The sequence below is a fragment of the Brassica oleracea genome, chromosome C7 (assembly GCF_000695525.1).
Source record: "Brassica oleracea var. oleracea cultivar TO1000 chromosome C7, BOL, whole genome shotgun sequence".
NCBI classification, from domain to species: Eukaryota; Viridiplantae; Streptophyta; class Magnoliopsida; order Brassicales; family Brassicaceae; genus Brassica; species Brassica oleracea.
The window spans coordinates 20,891,936-20,912,523 of NC_027754.1; the positions used below are offsets into that span (position 1 = coordinate 20,891,936).

Here is a 20,588-nt window from a genome sequence, read left to right on the forward strand (position 1 = left end):
TCAGTGGTTTGCGGTTTAGCATCCCATACCTCACGGAGTAACTCTCCTGTTACTCACCCCTCTTTCTTCCCCTTGCAGGTGAACATGACGAGTAGTTGGATATGTGGACGGATTTGGTGTCTTGGGATAACTGTATTTATTTCGGTTTTAATTAACTTTTCAATTTAATGTATTTGATTTAAAATTATAAACTTGTTTTATTTGGAAATTATTTGATTAAAAGGTTTGACATTTTATTCGGTTTTATAAATCGGTTTAATTTGGTATTTTTCGGTTAGTAGCACGCCGTTCTCGAGAGAGGAGGAGATGGATGTTACAACATGTTTACTTTGGTTTCTTACATTTAGCTATGTCTTTTGTGTTTCTGTTTTGAATAATTAGATGTGAGTCATGGTTTTGAATGATTGGATTTTGAGTTATTGGTTTGTCAAATGCTAATGCATTTAGTTTAAATTTCTTTTTAGCTTTTCTAAGTTTCTATATATATATATATACACATATATGTAACGTATTTTCTAAACTAGTTTGCATGGCGATCGCTTTATTAGGCCATGGCGCATGGCGCAAGGCACACCGCTCATCGCCATTGAGCGCCATGCCGTCATGCGCCATTTAAAACACAGGCTTAACTTGGAAGAAGGCTGTCCTATTCAACCCTGGTTCTTAAGCCCCATTCATCATAAAATGTGGAGGTAACACCAACTCAGAGCTAGTGATCAAGGCTGTTGCACTCGTTCAAGAGCCCAAAGGAGGTGAACTTGAAAGAGTTATCCCAAGAGCTTATGTTTTAGTAAGCATGAGCTACTCTAGGCTCTACAATTTGGCGCATTGTGTATTTTATATATAATTTTCGGCGACTGGCCAAATTTGGCGCATTTATGCTACCTTTGGGGTCCATATCCATTATGTGTATGTAACTTCACTTTGTATATTGATATCATTCACAGATCAATAATTGTTTACTTTCACAGCCAGTTTTTGAATTGCTTCTCAAGTGTTAGATGATAACAAAATCTAGTTGCCGTAACAATTTGATTGTAAAGTAGATGCTACCATTTAAACACACGTCATACATAAGATGTGAATCCATTGTGTTTAGCAGTAAGGATCTCAGACTTAAGTTCATAAAACCACCACAAAGAGTTTTTCACCATTGAATCTTTGCAAAAAAAAAGTTAAAGAAATAGATTGTACTATACACTTATTAATTAACAACATATCCAAACCAAAATTTCATGTTTGATAAAATTATAAAAGTAGATTTACAAGACGTCTACATTTATTAGCTAACTACATAGTCAGACCAAAAAGGTGATAGTTTCATAATTATAAGAGATTATCTTTTGAAAATAGTTCAAGACCATTATGATTAACTAACACACAATATCAAACAATAAAATCTTTGAAATACTTAATAAATAATACACAAATTTACTTTATATAGATTTTTGGACGTAGACTTCATATTCTGTTTATAAAATAATAGACTTTTTTTCCGTTTACATGCGTAGACTGTCATGTAGGTCTACTAATTAGGTTAGTTTTTGCAATTGCAAAATTCATGGGTTATTATCTGTATTTAAAAAAAAAGTTGTGATTTTTTTTTGTGTAGACTTTATTTTCAGTCTACATTTTGAAAATGTTAGTTTTTGCAATTGACCATAATTCACCCAAGATTTGACTTCAAAAGTAGACTTCATATATAGTCTACATTTTTAATTTTTTTAGAATATGTTAGTTTTTGCAATTGACCAAGTTTGACTTTCTACGAGTAAATTGAAATGAACGTCTACACATGTGTAGACTTCACATGAAGTCTACTATCAAATCCGACGGGTTAGTTTTGTATTTAACCAAAATAAAAAAGTAGACTTCATACGCAGTCCGTTTTTTTTTCCGAGAATAGTAGACTGAATATGAAGTCTACATTTCTTCTTTCTTTCGGTCAAATTTTTAACATTTTAGTCAAATACAAAACAAACCTATTCAACGAAGTCTTCATAGTTTTGGTCAAATGCAAAACTAACCTTTTGCAGACTTCCCTAACAGTCTCCAGAATATAGACTGCTGATGAAGTCTACTTTGAAATGTCAAAAGTTCGGTCAAATGCAAAACTAACTTCTTTTACGTAGACCTCTTAATAAGTCTACCATTTTTTTTGTTTTTGTTTTCAAAGGAAAAGATGTAGACTTCTATGGAAGTTTTCTTTACAAAAAAAAACTATTTTGGTCAATTGTAAAACTAACTTATGCGTTGACAAGTAGACCGCATTTTAAGTCTACACCACTGTGTAGACATACAAAACAGTCTACAGTCGCGACATAGATCTGAAAAATGACAAAAACCAGGTAAATAGTTACCTTTTTCAGGTGTAAATCTCGTTTCCACCCTTTGCCACCATCCAAGCTCCAAATATGAGCAAAAAGTAGCATCTTTGATGATTCACAACTGAATGAACTCGAAAATATGAAAGTTGTGTTATGAAATGAAATTTATGAGAGTTTTATAGATGAAAATAGAGAGAAAATGAGAGGAAATGAAGATTTGTTGGTTTAGAAAGAGAAAAAAATGGTTAGAAATTGAGTTCTTGAGCTTTTATGAGCTCAAAAATGGTAGTTTATGGTGGTTGCAAAATTGATGATAATGGCATTGTTGTAAACAAGAAGAAATGTTTAGGATGTAATTGGTTTTTGGTCATTTTCGAAATAATTAAAAAAATAAATAATAATGGCAATTTTGTAAATATTTCAAAAACATAAGAATGGTTTGGAAAATTTATTGATGAATAGTAATGACAAAAAAAAAAGTTGGTTTTAGGTTTGACTCGAAAAGATTGGTTAGTTTTGAAAAACTCCCTAATTCTAAAGCGAAAGTCGTTACCAATCGGAGTCAGTTTGGAAATGATTTTGCTTCTTCGACAAACTCCCGAGTTTCAGCTTCTTTCTCCTGCAAAGTTGAATCGAGAAAGAAACCGTAGTTAACCTCAGCTGTCATCGGTTATCATACCATCAAAGTACTTGAGAGTAGCCTTTTTAAAAAGTTATATCAAAGAAAAAACTCTCAAGCCAAAAATCATCCATATAACTTTTTTTTTGTTCAAAATCATCCACATAAACTTCTCAAAAAGAAATATATTCTACTTAAAATCACTAAGAAATTAGTTGTGGGCTTGTGTCAGACAGGCTTATACTATGACTGAGGGCCATGCAGCATAGCATACTATGCAAGGAAATGTTGTGGGAGAAAAAGGATATAGATATATATTCTTATGTCCCTACACGGCTAAGAGAATGTACGAGTCTTTTGCAAGCTCTGCTGCAATACATGAACCGAAAGTGCAACCAGTCCCATGAGTATTTCTTGTAGTTATGCGAGGAGAATGGAGATCATGAAACTCCTTGCCTGATTAAAAAAGTTGGTTCTTGTCCTTTGATTTCAAGGGTGTTGGGGCTGGTTCTACTGGAGCTAGGCACTTTTTAATGGCCGGATCCAAGTGCCTTATCTTCCGCCTGTTATTTGGAAGGTCGCCATATCGGAATCCTCCAGTAATTTTTCCCGTTGATTCTAATTTGTTAAGGGTTTTTGCCGGCAAGTGGATCGCCGTAGGCCACCTTAGGGTCAAACTAGTGCTTTTGGCTCATCTTGATTAGTATTAGCATCAAACTAGGTTTCATCCTTTGTTTGATCCTAACATTGTTCTGGACGTCTTTTTTCCTTTTTTGGGCTTGCATAGAGCTTTACTAAGCTCTTTTAGATTCAATAGTTTTGTGGTTATTCAAGAACTCATTGCATCTCTTTGTATCATTATTCTTAGTAATGAAAATTTACATTCTTATCCAAAACCACGAATGTAGTCCTTCAAGCGTCAACAAAAAAAGACAAATATAAGAATCTCATTTTGGGAAAGGGTATCATACTATCAAAGCAAAACATCTGATAAGTCACGAATATCACCACCTTTTATATGTACGAATCTGGCTATTTTGAAAAGAAGGTGGACCAACATCACATAATAGTGATCCTGAACAAGCATGACCACGTAGCAGTCAAAAGTAAATGGTATAAACTTTAGTAATAATTGACATACTTATAAAAAAAATCAAGCGTAAATGGTAGACAAATGAAAAATGAATAACTGAGAGAAAACAGAAACCTAGAACCCATTATATATGTACTTATACAACAGAAGGTTTCGTCTCGGTTCGTGCATATATAGTAGGTTAAGTTTAAGGAATGACAAATGAAATAACTGAGAGAATAGAGAAACCTAGGATCGATTTCACCAATCTCATTACATGTGTAAATCGTTTTTTTTTAATACCATCAATATTTATATCCGAAACTTAAGCATGAATCTTTGTATAATACATTGATACTTGTGGTCCACAAAAAACAAAAAAATTGATACATTGAAGGTGTATCCGAAACTTAAGTACAAATATCTGTGTAATCTATTTATACTATTATTTGATAAGTGGATTTGCTTACTTGTCATTTTTTCCATGATTTTAGTTAATTTACTTACTTGTCATTTTTCATGATTTTAAGATAAATCATTAGTTTAATTAATATTATTATTTAAAATTTTGCTTACTTCTCATTTTTCATGATTTTAGTTAATTTGCTTATTTGTCATTTTTCAATAATTTTAAAATAAATCATTAGTTTAATTAATATTATTATTTAAAATTTTATTTTAAAATCTATATTTATCATGATATTAAAGATAATTAATAAACATTAAACTATTCAATTGATATATATACACTATTATTTTAAAAATATATATTTTAATATATAATTATCATGATATTTAGAACATTTAATTATTAAATAGATATTAACAATTGATATTAACAATATCTACAGAGGAAATATAATCATTACTTTTATCTTATGTTAATTTATGATTTTAATGACTAATATTATAGCCATTGCTTTGATTTTTGTAGGAAATATTGATGAAATACAAATTTTATATATAAGTATTTTAATATATCTGAATTAACCTTTTCTTTGTTTATTCGGTTTGATCGCTTAATATACTCAACCATATCCATATACTGCGGTTTCTTAAAAATAACATCCATTCAGTTTACTCGGTACTACCAAATCAAGACCGTTTTCCCTATTTCGGTTTGGTTCAGTTTTAAATGGTTCGGTTTTACCAGATTGAACACTCCTAGACTATTGTCATTTTATTAATGTTTTATGGTTGTGATTTTTTATAATCCTTTCCAGTACCACATGATTTCTTTTCAGTCCAAATATTACATGTAATTAATTTCAAATACAAATTTTCTAATTTAATTATTATTATAGAAAATATTTTGATCCAATAAAACATAATTTAGTACATTGATTACCAATATGAATATTGAAGTTTTATAATTTATAATAATTTAAATTTTGTATCTAATTTAGCTATTATTATTTTATAAAAATAAATATTAGAATTAAAAATTGTTAGGTATATAGATATATCAATCCGAACAAAGTGCAGGGCATCAACTAGTACATAGATATATACACATTGTCAATTCTGAAAGCAAGTTTTATTAAAGAAAAACAAGTTTTATATAATTGATACTAACCCATATAAACATTTCAGAAGGCAATTAACATTATCACGTGTTAATAACTCACCGTGTATGTTAGCATATGAAGTTGTTAGTTAAGCTTTTGTTAGCTGAGGTTAACACTTATATATAAACAACTTTACTGTACAGAAACAGATTAATGTGAAGATTAATATTTTCATAACAAACTTTACCCTCGATCTTCATCTCTCTCAACTTGACATTCAAGATTCTTGATATGGTATCAGAGCTCAACGATTCATTGTCATGAGTATATCATCTTCTGATCATTTTCTCATTCAGCTGGTGGTGACGATTCTTCGATTTGTTCATCTTGTCACCATCGTCGTCTTCTGCGTTCTACTTTTGTACTTTCTTTGACCTAATTGCTGCTGATTTCTTTGATTTCGTCGGCACAATCTTTCTTTTCTTTTGGATTCTTCATCTGATTGTTGTGAATTTCAATTCCTGTTTCGCAATCGATGGATCCTCGTTCGAATCAATCGATTCCCGATCGGTTGTGTCTTCACCCTTGGATCATTACGATAATCCATATTATCTTCATCATAATGATCATGCGGGATTGCAGTCGGTGACTGATCACCTTTCTTCTGGAGCTGAGTTTCATTCTTGGAGACGTTCAGTTCGTATGGCGCTTAATGTGCGTAACAGGCTTGGCTTCATCGATGGTACGATTCACAAACCCCCTTCTACTGATCGTAACTCAGGATCTTGGTCTAGGTGCAATGATCATGTTTCGACGTGGTTGATGAATTCAGTATCGAAGCAAATAGCCAGAGCTTATTGTATATGTCTATGACTGAGAGCATATGGAACAATCTCATGTCTAGGTTTAAGCAGGATGATGCGCCAAGGGTATATGAGATTGAACAACGGCTTAGTACAATAAAACAGGGTTCTAAAGATGTTAGTGCGTACTATACCGAGTTGATTACTTTGTGGGAGGAGTACAAGAACTACATTGAACTTCCTGTTTGTACTTGTGGCAAGTGTGAGTGTAATGCTGCTATGCTCTGGGAGAAGTTGCAACAATGTAGCTGTGTGACTAAATTCCTCGTGGGATTGAATGAAGTCTATGACCAGATGAGAAGACACATCTTGATGCTCAAGCCTATTCCGTGTATTGAAGAAGTTTACAACATGGTTGCTCAGGATGAAAGGCAGCGTCAAATTCGTCCTGTTATCAAGACTGATAATGTAGTTTTTCAAGCATCAGAAGCGTCTCAACAATCTCAGTTCATGGAATCTTTTGAGTATGCAGCTACGTATAATGCCTATAAACCCAAGTCAGCTCGTCCTATCTGTACTCACTGTGGCAAGTCGGGTCATGTTGTTCAGAAGGGGGGGGGGGGGTGTGTAATCTCTCAATCTTCCTCGGCGAATATGCTGGAGTTGCCACAGTTTACTTCAGGACAGTTGCAGGCTCTTTTACAGCAGTTGCAGGCTCACTTTCAGCCTTCAGAAACGATAGCTTCATGTTCTAAAGCCTCTATCTCAGACAAAGGTGTCATGGCTAGTCAATCATCATCTGGTAACTCTGTCTCTCTTTCCACAAACCTTCGTTTTGAGAATCACACTCACTTTTAACCATCAATGTCTTTCTACTCTTTCATCATCTTTATCTTCTACATCTTGGATCATTGATAGAGGTGGTTCTAGTCATGTGTGTAATGACCTTAGTATGTTCCGAGAAACCTTTTCAACATCTGACATAATAGTCTCTTTGCCTAATGGGATAAAGGCTCCTATTCAGTTCACTGGTACAGTTTGTTTGTCTGATTTACTGATTCTGAAAGATGTCTTACATGTACCTTCTTTTCATTTTAACTTGATCAGTGTCAGTACTTTGTTACGTGATAATGATTGTTCCGCTCATTTCTTTCCTGACAATTGTTTTCTTCAGGCATGTTCTCGGGACTTGATGATTGGGAAGAGTGATTTACATTGTAATCTCTACATTCTTGATATGCATTCTCTTGTTTCTTCACCATTGGAGTCTTTGTGTTGATCCTTGTCGGTAGATGGCACTCTCTGGCATCAACGCCTTGGACATCCGTCTGCTGTCAAGTTACAGCAATTATCATATTCTCTATGTATTCCTCGTTCTGTTGTCCATTTGGATTCTCATTGCCAGGTATGCCCATTAGCTAAGCAGAAACAATTTTCGTTTCCTTTTAAAAACGAATTATCATATCATGCATTTGATTTACTTCATTTGGATGTTTTGGGACCGTTTTCAACTAAATCAAAGGAAAGTTTCAAATATTTTCTGACTATTGTTGATGATTGCATGCGTGTTACTTGGGTTAAAATGCTTAGAAATAAACATGAGGTTGTTGATGTGTTTCCTGTATTCTTGAAGTATATCTCTACTCAGTACAATGCGGTTGTTAAGGCTATTCGTAGTGACAATGCTCCTGAATTGAAGTTTGCTTAACTGATTAAAGATTTAGGAATGAAACACTATTTTTCTTGTCCTTATACACCACAACAAAACTCCGTTGTTGAACGAAAACATCAACACTTACTCAATGTTGCTCGTGCATTGCTTTTTCAATCTAATGTTCCTTTAATATATTGGCCAGATTGTGTTTTGACTGATGCTTTTCTCATAAATCACATTCCTTCTCCTTTACTAGGAAATAAAAGTCCATTTGAGAAAATGCTTCATAAATCTCCTGATTACTCTATGTTGTGTTCCTTTGGATCTCTATGTTATGTGTCTACTTTGCCTGTTCATAGAGATAAATTTTCAGGTAGAGCTCGCCCTTGTGCTTTTCTAGGCTATCCTAGTGGCTACCAAGGTTATAAAGTCTTAGACTTAGAAACACAATCTATCTCCATCTATAGGAATGTTGTTTTTCATGAGACTGTGTTTCCTTATAAAATGTCTAATTCTTTGATTCCTGATTTCTTTTCGCAAACAATTCTTCATGTGCATGTTCCGTATGCATTAGATCATTCTGATTCTGAATTACAACATCCCCCTGCATTCATTCCACTTACACCAACTGATAATGATCTTGCATCCTCACCTTTGCAAAATTAGTCTGTTGTGTCTGATGATGTTGGGGTTTCTCGCAACATAGGAAGACCAAAACGTCAAACTAAAGCAACATCTTATCTTTATGAATATCATTGTGCTCTTTTGACTACACATTCTTCTCTTTTACCTCCTATTCATACTACTATCTATCCTATCTCCTCTGTTCTTTCCTATCATCGTCTTTCTCCTTCATATTATATGTGCCAATTGGCTTATTCTAAAGAGACAAAGCCACGTAATTTCACGGAGGCCATGGCATCTGACGTTTGGAAAGAGGCAGTGAATGTGGAGTTAGACGCTATGGAGTTGAATCGTACTTGGGATATTGTCTCTCTACCTCCAGGGAAGAATCTGGTGGGTTGTCGATGAGCTTTTACCATCAAATACAATTCTGATGGTACCATTGAGAGGTTTGAGGGACGTTTGGTGGCGAAGGGTTACACTCAGCAAGAAGGTGTTGATTTTACTGAGACATTTTCACCTGTTGCCAAGCTGAATAGTGTCAAGTTGATGTTGGCTCTTGCTGCGGTCAAAGGATGGGTGCTCACTCAGATAGACGTCTCGAATGCCTTTTTGCACATCGAATTAGATGAAGAGATATATATGAGTTTACCTCAGGGATATACACCAGCTCCGGGTACTATCCTTCCTTATAATGCTGTCTGCAAACTCCGTAAATGCATCTATGGGTTGAAACAGGCTTCTCGGAAGTAGAATGAGACGTTCACCAATGTTCTTTTGGCAGATGTATTTACTCAATCTCAGTCTGATACGACTCTATTCACCAAGAAGACTGCTACTAGCTTCATTGTTTTGCTAGTCTATGTAGATGACATTGATATTGCAAGTAATAACTCTGAAGATCTTGTTGCTTTCAAGACACTTCTCTCTAAGGAATTCAAGATCAAAGATTTGGGGCCGATGGGCTTCTTCCTTGGGTTAGAAATTTCTCGTTCTACCAAAGGAATATCTGTTTGTCAGCGCAAATATGCACTGAATCTTCCCAAGGATGCATGTCTTCTTGCGTGCAAGCCAAGTTCTGTCCCGATGGATCCGTATGTGAAGTTGAGTAAAGAGACTGGTTTTCTTTTGCTTTCTGCTACTCCCTATCAAGAGCTTATAAGGCGTCTTCTTTACTTAACTATCACACGTCTGGACATAACATTTACTGTGCACAAGCTTAGTCAATTATTACAAGCTCCGACGGATGTACACCTTCAAGCTGCTCATCGTATTCTTCGATATCTCAAAGGCAACCCGGGTCTTGGATTGTTTTACTCCGTCGACGCTGATCTTTCCTTAAACGCCTTTGCTGATTCTGACTGGGCTTCCTGTCCAGATTCTCGTCGTTCTGTTTCAGGCTTCAGTGTGTACTTAGGTACGTCTTTGGTGGCTTGGAAGTCTTGGAAACAGAACGTAGTTAGTTGTAGCAGCACGGAGGCAGAATATAGAAGCATGGCTGATGTTACTCGAGAGATTATTTGGTTGCGTCAGCTTCTTCTTGAGTTTCGAATAGAGGTCACTGCTACAGCTAAGCTCTTCTGTGATATCAAGTCCGCCATCTACATCGCTTCTAATCCAGTTTTTCACGAACACACCGAACACAACGAGATCGATTGTCGCATTGTTCATGATCAACTGAAGCTTGGTACTCTGTGTGCTCTTCATGTTGCGTGTGGTAATCAGCTGGCTGATATCCTAACCAAACCACTTCATCGGGGTCCATTCCATTCTCTTCTTGTTAGGATGTCAATGTCAAGCATCTACACTCCTTCTCTAGTTCCGGATTGACGGCTTGTGGGGGTGTATCATGTGTTAATAACTCACCGTGTATGTTAGCATACTAAGTTGTTAGTTAAGCTTATGTTAGCTGAGGTTAACACTTGTATATAAACAACTATACTGTACATAAACAGATTAATGTGAAGATTAATATTTTCATAACAAACTTTACTCTCGATCTTCATCTCTCTCAACTTCACATTCAAGATTCTTGATATGGTATCAGAGCTCAACGATTCATTGGCTTGAGTATCTCATCTTCTGATCATTTTCTCATTCAGCTGGTGGTGACGATTCTTCAATTTGTTCATCTCGTCACCATCATCATCTTCCGCGTTCTACTTTCGTACTTTCTTTGACCTAACTGCTGCTGATTTCTTTGATTTCGTCGGCATAATCTTTCTTTTCTTTTGGATTCTTCATCTGATTGTTGTGAATTTCAATTCCTGTTTCGCAATCGATGGATCCTCGTTCGAATCAATCGATTCCCGGTCTGTTGTGTCTTCACCCTTGGATCATTACGATAATCCATATTATCTTCATCATAATGATCATGCGGGATTGCAGTCGGTGACTGATCACCTTTCTTCTGGAGCTGAGTTTCATTCTTGGAGACGTTCAGTTCGTATGGCGCTTAATGTGCGTAACAGGCTTGGCTTCATCGATGGTACGATTCACAAACCCCCTTCTACTGATCGTAACTCAGGATCTTGGTCTAGGTGCAATGATCATGTTTCGACGTGGTTGATGAATTCAGTATCGAAGCAAATAGCCAGAGCTTATTGTATATGTCTATGACTGAGAGCATATGGAACAATCTCATGTCTAGGTTTAAGCAGGATGATGCGCCAAGGGTATATGAGATTGAACAACGGCTTAGTACAATAAAACAGGGTTCTAAAGATGTTAGTGCGTACTATACCGAGTTGATTACTTTGTGGGAGGAGTACAAGAACTACATTGAACTTCCTGTTTGTACTTGTGGCAAGTGTGAGTGTAATGCTGCTATGCTCTGGGAGAAGTTGCAACAATGTAGCTGTGTGACTAAATTCCTCGTGGGATTGAATGAAGTCTATGACCAGATGAAAAGACACATCTTGATGCTCAAGCCTATTCCGTGTATTGAAGAAGTTTACAACATGGTTGCTCAGGATGAAAGGCAGCGTCTTGTTTGTCCTGTTATCAAGACTGATAATGTAGTTTTTCAAGCATCAGAAGCGACTCAACAATCTCAGTTCATGGAATCTTTTGAGTATGCAGCTGCGTATAATGCCTATAAACCCAAGTCAGCTCGTCCTATCTGTACTCACTGTGGCAAGTCGGGTCATGTTGTTCAGAAGTGCTATCGTCTTATTGGCTTTCCTCCTGGATACAAGAACACTGGATCTTCTGGTTTTCAGAACAAACCATCTTATCGTGGTACTTCTGGTCAGTCTACTGAACAACAAAAGGCTAGTACGACTGCAGTTTCTACATGTTATGGGGGGTGTAATCTCTCAATCTTCCTCGGCGAATACGCTGGAGTTGCCACAATTTACTTCAGGACAGTTGCAGGCTCTTTTACAGCAGTTGCAGACTCACTTTCAGGCTTCAGAAACGATAGCTTCATGTTCTAAAGCCTCTATCTCGGACAAATGTGTCATGGCTAGTCAGTCATCATCTAGTAACTCTGTCTCTCTTTCCATAAACCTTCGTTTTGAGAATCACATTCTTACTTTTAACCATCAATGTCTTTCTACACTTTCATCATCTTTATCTTCTTCATCTTGGATCATTGATAGAGGTGCTTCTAGTCATGTGTGTAATGACCTTAGTATGTTCCGAGAAACTTTTTCAACATCTGACATAATAGTCTCATTGCCTAATGGGATAAATGTTCCTATTCAGTTCACTGGTACAGTTTGTTTGTCTGATTCACTGATTCTGAAAGATGTCTTACATGTACCTTCTTTTCATTTTAACTTGATCAGTGTTAGTACTTTGTTACGTGATAATGATTGTTCCGCTCATTTCTTTCCTGATAATTGTTTTCTTCAGCCATGTTCTCGGGACTTGATGATTGAGAAGAGTGATTTACATTGTAATCTCTACATTCTTGATATGCATTCTCTTGTTTCTTCACCATTGGAGTTTTTGTGTGGATTCTTGTCGGTAGATGGCACTCTCTGGCATCAATGCCTTGGACACCCGTCTGCTGTCAAGTTACAGCAATTATCAGATTCTCTTTGTATTCCTCCTTCTGTTGTGCATTTGGATTCTCATTGCCAGGTATGTCCATTAGCTAAGCAGAAAAAATTGTCGTTTCCTTTTAAAAACGAATTATCATATCACGCATTTGATTTACTTCATTTGGATGTTTGGGGACCGTTTTCAACTGAACCAATGGAAGGTTTCAAATATTTTATGACTATTGTTGATGATTGCACGCGTGTTACTTGGGTTAAAATGCTTAGAAATAAACAAGAGGTTGTTGATGTGTTTCCTGTATTCTTGAAGTATATCTCTACTCAGTACAATGCGGTTGTTAAGGCTATTCGTAGTGACAATGCTCCTGAATTGAAGTTTGCTTAACTGATTAAAGATTTAGGAATGAAACACTATTTCTCTTGTCATTATACACCACAACAAAACTCCGTTGTTGAACGAAAACACAACACTTACTCAATGTTCCTCGTGCATTGCTTTTTCAATCTAATGTTCCTTTAATATATTGGCCAGATTGTGTTTTGACTGATGCTTTTCTCATAAATCACATTCCTTCTCCTTTACTAGGAAATAAAAGTCCATTTGAGAAAATGCTTCATAAATCTCCTGATTACTCTATGTTGTGTTCCTTTGGATCTCTATGTTATGTGTCTACTTTGCCTGTTCATAGAGATAAATTTTCAGGTAGAGCTCGCCCTTGTGCTTTTCTAGGCTATCCTAGTGGCTACCAAGGTTATAAAGTCTTAGACTTAGAAACACAATCTATCTCCATCTATAGGAATGTTGTTTTTCATGAGACTGTGTTTCCTTATAAAATGTCTAATTCTTTGATTCCTGATTTCTTTTCGCAAACAATTCTTCATGTGCATGTTCCGTATGCATTAGATCATTCTGATTCTGAATTACAACATCCCCCTGCATTCATTCCACTTACACCAACTGATAATGATCTTGCATCCTCACCTTTGCAAAATTAGTCTGTTGTGTCTGATGATGTTGGGGTTTCTCGCAACATAGGAAGACCAAAACGTCAAACTAAAGCAACATCTTATCTTTATGAATATCATTGTGCTCTTTTGACTACACATTCTTCTCTTTTACCTCCTATTCATACTACTATCTATCCAATCTCCTATGTTCTCTCCTATCATCGATCTCCTTCATATTATATGTGCCAATTGGCTTATTCTATATAGACAGAGCCACGTAATTTCACGGAGGCCATGGCATCTGACGTTTGGAAAGGGGCGGTGAATGTGGAGTTAGACGCTATGGAGTTGAATCGTACTTGGGATATTGTCTCTCTACCTCCAGGGAAGAATCTGGTGGGTTGTCGATGAGCTTTTACCATCAAATACAATTCTGATGGTACCATTGAGAGGTTTGAGGGACGTTTGGTGGCGAAGGGTTACACTCAGCAAGAAGGTGTTGATTTTACTGAGACATTTTCACCTGTTGCCAAGCTGAATAGTGTCAAGTTGATGTTGGCTCTTGCTGCGGTCAAAGGATGGGAGCACACTCAGATAGAAGTCTCGAATGCCTTTTTGCACATCGAATTAGATGAAGAGATATATATGAGTTTACTTCAGGGATATACACCAGCTCCAGGTACTATCCTTCCTCATAATGCTGTCTGCAAACTCCGTAAATGTATCTATGGGTTGAAACATGCTTCTCAGAAGTGGAATGAGATGTTCACCAATGTTCTTTTTGGCAGATGGATTTACTCAATCTCAGTCTGATACGACTCTATTCACCAAGAAGACTGCTACTAGCTTCATTGCTTTGCTAGTCTATGTAGATGACATTGATATTGCAAGTAATAACTCTGAAGATCTTGTTGCTTTCAAGACACTTCTCTCTAAGGAATTCAAGATCAAAGATTTGGGGCCGATGGGCTTCTTCCTTGGGTTAGAAATTTCTCGTTCTACCAAAGGAATATCTGTTTGTCAGCGCAAATATGCTCTGAATCTTCTCAAGGATGCATGTCTTCTTACGTGCAAGCCAAGTTCTGTCCCGATGGATCCGTATGTGAAGTTGAGTAAAGAGACTGGTTTTCTTTTGCCTTCTGCTACTCCCTATCAAGAGCTTATAGGGCGTCTTCTTTACTTAACTATCACACGTCTGGACATAACATTTACTGTGCACAAGCTTAGTCAATTATTACAAGCTCCGACGGATGTACACCTTCAAGCTGCTCATCGTATTCTTCGATATCTCAAAGGCAACCCGGGTCTTGGATTGTTTTACTCCGTCGACGCTGATCTTTCCTTAAACGCCTTTGCTGATTCTGACTGGGCTTCCTGTCCAGATTCTCGTCGTTCTGTTTCAGGCTTCAGTGTGTACTTAGGTACGTCTTTGGTGGCTTGGAAGTCTTGGAAACAGAACGTAGTTAGTTGTAGCAGCACGGAGGCAGAATATAGAAGCATGGCTGATGTTACTCGAGAGATTATTTGGTTGCGTCAGCTTCTTCTTGAGTTTCGAATAGAGGTCACTGCTACAGCTAAGCTCTTCTGTGATATCAAGTCCGCCATCTACATCGCTTCTAATCCAGTTTTTCACGAACACACCAAACACAACGAGATCGATTGTCGCATTGTTCGTGATCAACTGAAGCTTGGTACTCTGTGTGCTCTTCATGTTGCGTGTGGTAATCAGCTGGCTGATATCCTAACCAAACCACTTCATCCGGGTCCATTTCATTCTCTTCTTGTTAGGATGTCAATGTCAAGCATCTACACTCCTACTCCAATTCCGGATTGACGGCTTGTGGGGGTGTATCACGTGTTAATAACTCACCGTGTATGTTAGCATACTAAGTTGTTAGTTAAGCTTATGTTAGCTGAGGTTAACACTTGTATATAAACAACTATACTGTACATAAACAGATTAATGTGAAGATTAATATTTTCATAACAAACTTTAATCTCGATCTTCATCTCTCTCAACTTCACATTCAGGATTCTTGATAAACATGCTATTGTTACATTATGTGTAATCAGATATATACAAAAGCTATAAAGTTATTCACTGGTGGTTAATGTTGCATGATATGAGCAACCACGGACCATGAAGTCCGAACGAGACACAAGCCACAACCCCAAGAACTCGAGCTATCTCTAAAATATCCACACAAAAATAAAGTAATATTAGTCACTCATTCAATTCATACATATTTATATTATAGTAATTTACAAAATCTATATAATATAAAAACATAACAACAAAACAAAAACAAAATTAATGAATTTAAAAATTGGCTCTCAACTTCTCTAAAATAGTATACCAAAACTTTTATAAAACTGAATATAAAAATATACAATGTATTTGGATATATGGAGAAACTTACTATTTAGAGAATTAAAAACATTAATGTGTAGTCAATTCTTTGAATTGACCACAAGAAAAATAGAATACCAAAAGAACATTCATGTAGTCAATTCTTTGAATTGACCATAATAATTTTGCTTAGATACCAAAAAAGTAGTCAATATTTCTGAAAATGTATATGACCATATAATATTCTTTGTCCTTTGAATATGTTCTATATAAATGTTAAAGCCTTAACTCTCTAAACCATCGTCATTCTTTTATGCATCAAACGTAAACCCCTGAATACAATCGGTTCTCTAACCAGAAACCAGGTGTAATTAGTTCGGTGTTCTTGGGCGGGAGGAAAGATGGCACATAAGTTAGTGGGAATGGCTCAAGAGATTTTTCTGCTTTCTGTCAAAGAAGAAAAACATTTGAAATCTCTTGACTTATTCAACCTTTTGTGGCTTGCGTTAGGGATTTTTCCTCCTGCCCATAAATATGTGAATTATCATCAATGATGATGTCTGATTAAACGTAATGTAATAATAAGATGCCTGCTTTATGATTTGTTGATGATGGTGGTGATATAATGTAATGATGATGATGATCATTACAGTATATCATCATCATCATCATCGTATCATAAAGCTATTAGAGCATCCAAGACTCAAGCCCATTAGTGTTCCAAAGGTCAATAGAAAGCCCAAAATGTTTAGGGTTTCCAAGCAAGTAGATTTGTATAAGTATAGCTCTTATGAGAACAAGAATGTAACTTTGGGAGTTGCCTCTTATGCAACTTTCTTCTTAATATCATTTATGAAAACTATCGATCTTTACTCTTCTTGGTGACAATCTAATCTTATCTCCTCTCTTTAAATTCTGCTGCATAATAAAACTATAAGAGCTATCTATTTTATCAATCTAAGTTTCATTTCAATAAGTTCTTTTGAGCTCAAATCCACTTGCTTTGGATTATCTCACAAAAGCTGGCATATTATTATTACATTACGTTTAATCAGATATATACAAAAGCTATACAAGTTTTTGCATTTGTTTCATGAATTGTTTTTTTTGGGAAATTGGGCTGTATAGCCATCAAAAAAATTATAATTCAATCTATAGCTGAAAACCCTATCTTTTAACTGTTTTCTATGTCTTTTATATAATATTTCCATAATACCCTTTATTATAACCGGCAAACCTGCAAGAAAAAAATAAATAAATTAATAACTATTAGATTACAAAAATAATTGTGTCCATTGCAGAGTCACACACTCTCTCCTAATAATTTGTTTTTCTTCTTCTTCTTCTCTGTTTCTTCATCTTCCTCTTAATATCTGTTTTTTTAATACGACGAACACATCGCTGCCACCATTTCCTCTCCACCACCATCTCCATTCTTGTCTCCTCACTTCCTCTCACTGTCTCTTCTTCTCCTCCATCTTCCGTGGTCGTTTCTTCTCCTGCTTCATCAACTCGAGCACCAGCTTTTCTACTATTCATATCATCTCCTTCGTCTCGTCATTCTTCTCTTTCATTACTCCATTAACTCCACATCCGGACATTCAGTTGCAATATACTATTTGCATTGTTTTATTCTATTTGGTAAAAGTGGTGTTGATGTACAATAAATAAATATTTGTTATGTTTGTAAGCTTATGTACTATTTGTATGTGCGCTTTATTTCATTTAATGATGTACGTGCATTGTATTCTAAATTTGATAATTCTCTTCTCTAAAATTTTGTATGATTACTTTTGCTATTAAATTCATTTTATTCGAATGTTGGACAAAGTAAGAAGTTTAGTTCCATGGATGTTTCTTCATCAACCATGACTCTAATTTTCACATACTATTTAACAGAGTTGCTTAACTAATGTAAATGGAATAGTCTACCCCTTCTATACTATTTATACAGGTTTCCAACTATGTCGTGTACATTAAGAAAATTGGCAGCTTATTATACAGATCATGTTTGGTTTATAATTCAGTGTCTAGGGTTTAGATTTAATAATGAGGGTTTTGTCTTGGGTTTTAGTATTTAAGCGGGTGGATTGAGTTTAATATTTCATTCCATACAATGGTTAATAAATTAAAAAAATAAAGTAAAAACATTTATAGATTATATATGGGTTTATAGTTTACCGATTATGGTTTAGATTCACTAATTAGGGGTTTGGTATAGCATTTAGCGGTTGTAGGAAGGTTTAACATGTAGAGGTTAGAGTTCAGGTTGGGGTCGATATGAAATAGAACACACGTAAACTTTCTCTAAAATATATAGTAAAAAAATTTGTAGATTATATTTGGGTTTATAGTTTACTGATTAGGGTTTAGATTTACTAATTAGGAGTTTGGGTATAGTATTTAGCGGTTGTGAATGGGTTTAATATGTAGGGATTAGAGGTCAGGTTGGGATCCTATACTACTTCGGCGATGTGAAATCAAGGTTAGAGGTCAGGTTGAGTTTATATTTGGGTTTAGGGTTCAAAAATTAGGATTTAGGGTTTAATATTTAGAGGGAAATGTAGTATAATGATATGTTTGTGGTTATATTTGGGTTTAGGGTTTATATTTGAGTTTAGGGTTCAGGGTTCAGTAATTAGGATTTAGGGTTTAATATTTAGAGGAAAGGGTAGTATAATAAATATGTATGTGGTTATATTTGAGTTTATGGTTTATATTTGGGTTTAGAGTTCAGTAATTATGATTTAGGGTTTAGTATATAGGGGTTGGGTTGGGATATGTTTAGTATTTAGGGGTTGTAGATGGAGTTAGAATTCTATACTACTTCGCCATATCGCCATATGGAATAGAACAACCAATGCATATATATGTGGTCAGTAAACTTATACGTGGATGTTTTTTTTATTTTTTATGTGCAATAGTTTTCAAATGCTTTTGACCTTATGTTTTATCAGCCATGTTACTCACTCTCTTTCATTTACCTGCTACCTATAAAGAGAAATGATAGAACAGGATATTTTGTGGCACAAATGTTAGAAATTACATTATGTCAAAATCAATGACATCTACCTAATTTTCACTCCAAATTTGGTTATTCGGCATATTTTCCCTTTTTTTTGAACTGAATGTTTCATGAATTGTTTCAAAAGTGGTTAAGTTTTATTTGTGTGGATTTCACATTTCTTTCTCATGTAGCTCGACTTTTCGAGTGATGGAAAGTTATCAAAGAGATTTCTCAAGTTGGTGAGGAAAATGCAAGCGAAATGGACATAAAAGGCAACAAGCGACTATTTTCTTTGTTATTGAAGATTTTTGTAATCATGGCTGAGGACGTAATACCCTTTATATGAGGATGGATATAGGTGCTAACTACTAGCCATAGTTGGCACATTCTTAAACCACTTGCAGTTGTAAGCAGAAAACCAGATGGATCTAGTTCTGTATTCTTGGGCTCGATCACTGATGGAGAAAGCATGTAAGTCAGCCTTATATGCCTTCTGCATTTGGGATTTTCCCTCCTCCCCAAAAATACCGAGCTAACTTCATCATGTTTCTGGTCACAACTGTCAGTGGCTGGGAATAAACCAACTACGACTAACCCACCCATCTCGATCCTTACATTGAAGACTTCATAAGTCCTATAAATTAAGATTGAGTATTTCAATATTTATGTTACATATCACCGTGTAAAATTTGTTTATATATATTCGTTAAATATACAGTCAAATTTGAAAGCAGTCTTTACGTAATTGATATTCTATTTGAATTTCATTATAAAATGAGGTTGTAAGTTGTAAATCTACACAAAAGAAACGCATGTGGCCTTTACGCTTGATTATTGCATCACATCATCATCATCATCATCATCATCTATACAATTACACACTGTAGAGTAAAAACAACAAGAAGACCAATGCCGTTGTTATTGACGGATCTCAAAATCCATTCAGAAATTAGAGTTAAAGTTTATACTAATGTATTGAAAAGTAATTTGTAAAAAGATTGTTTTTGATGATTTTCGTACGAAAATGTGTATGTTATTGATTTTATAAAAATATCAGAAGACTTGGATGTCCTTCTCCCTCTCCTTTACAGTTTCTTTATATCTCTTAGGGGAATCATAACGGTGGTACGATATTTGGCGGGTATTGTGTGCCTTCAAAATCGTCTTTATTGCTCTGATCTCTTTCACGTTTTGGTTGCCGAGTTAGATCAGCTTTGATCTTTATCTGAGTTTGGGATAGATTTCTATTCTTTCTGGGCCTATCGTCTTCTTGTGGAACCTTTGAGTTTCTGGATAAGATCTTTGGACCAGGTTTAGAACAAGGTGAAATCCACCTTCAACAATAATCCCACTAAGTTCAGCTTGTCTCAGATTGGCAGCTAGATCGGGTATTAGTTCTGATATATTTGTGATCGGTAGTTTACGAGTTTCGAATATTTTTTCAAGAAGATAGCGATCTCTATTCTTACGTGTCGCCACTACAAGAAAACAGCGGTATTCTGACGGACATTCCGACGGAAAATGAAATCCTCGGAATATCCCGGGGAATTTCCGAAGAAATTCCGAGGAAACACAAAATTGGTTTCCTTGGAATATACCGACGGAATTCCGAGGAAATACTTATCCGTCGGAATATTCTTATGGAATACCGAGGAAAAACGTATTTCTC

General features: G+C 35.6%; 1 pseudogene; it reads left to right on the top strand.

Moving 5' to 3' along the window:
- LOC106302818 overlaps positions 1-19,243 on the top strand; it is a 43,395-nt pseudogene extending 24,152 nt beyond the window's left edge.
- Positions 19,244-20,588: the final 1,345 nt, after the last annotated feature.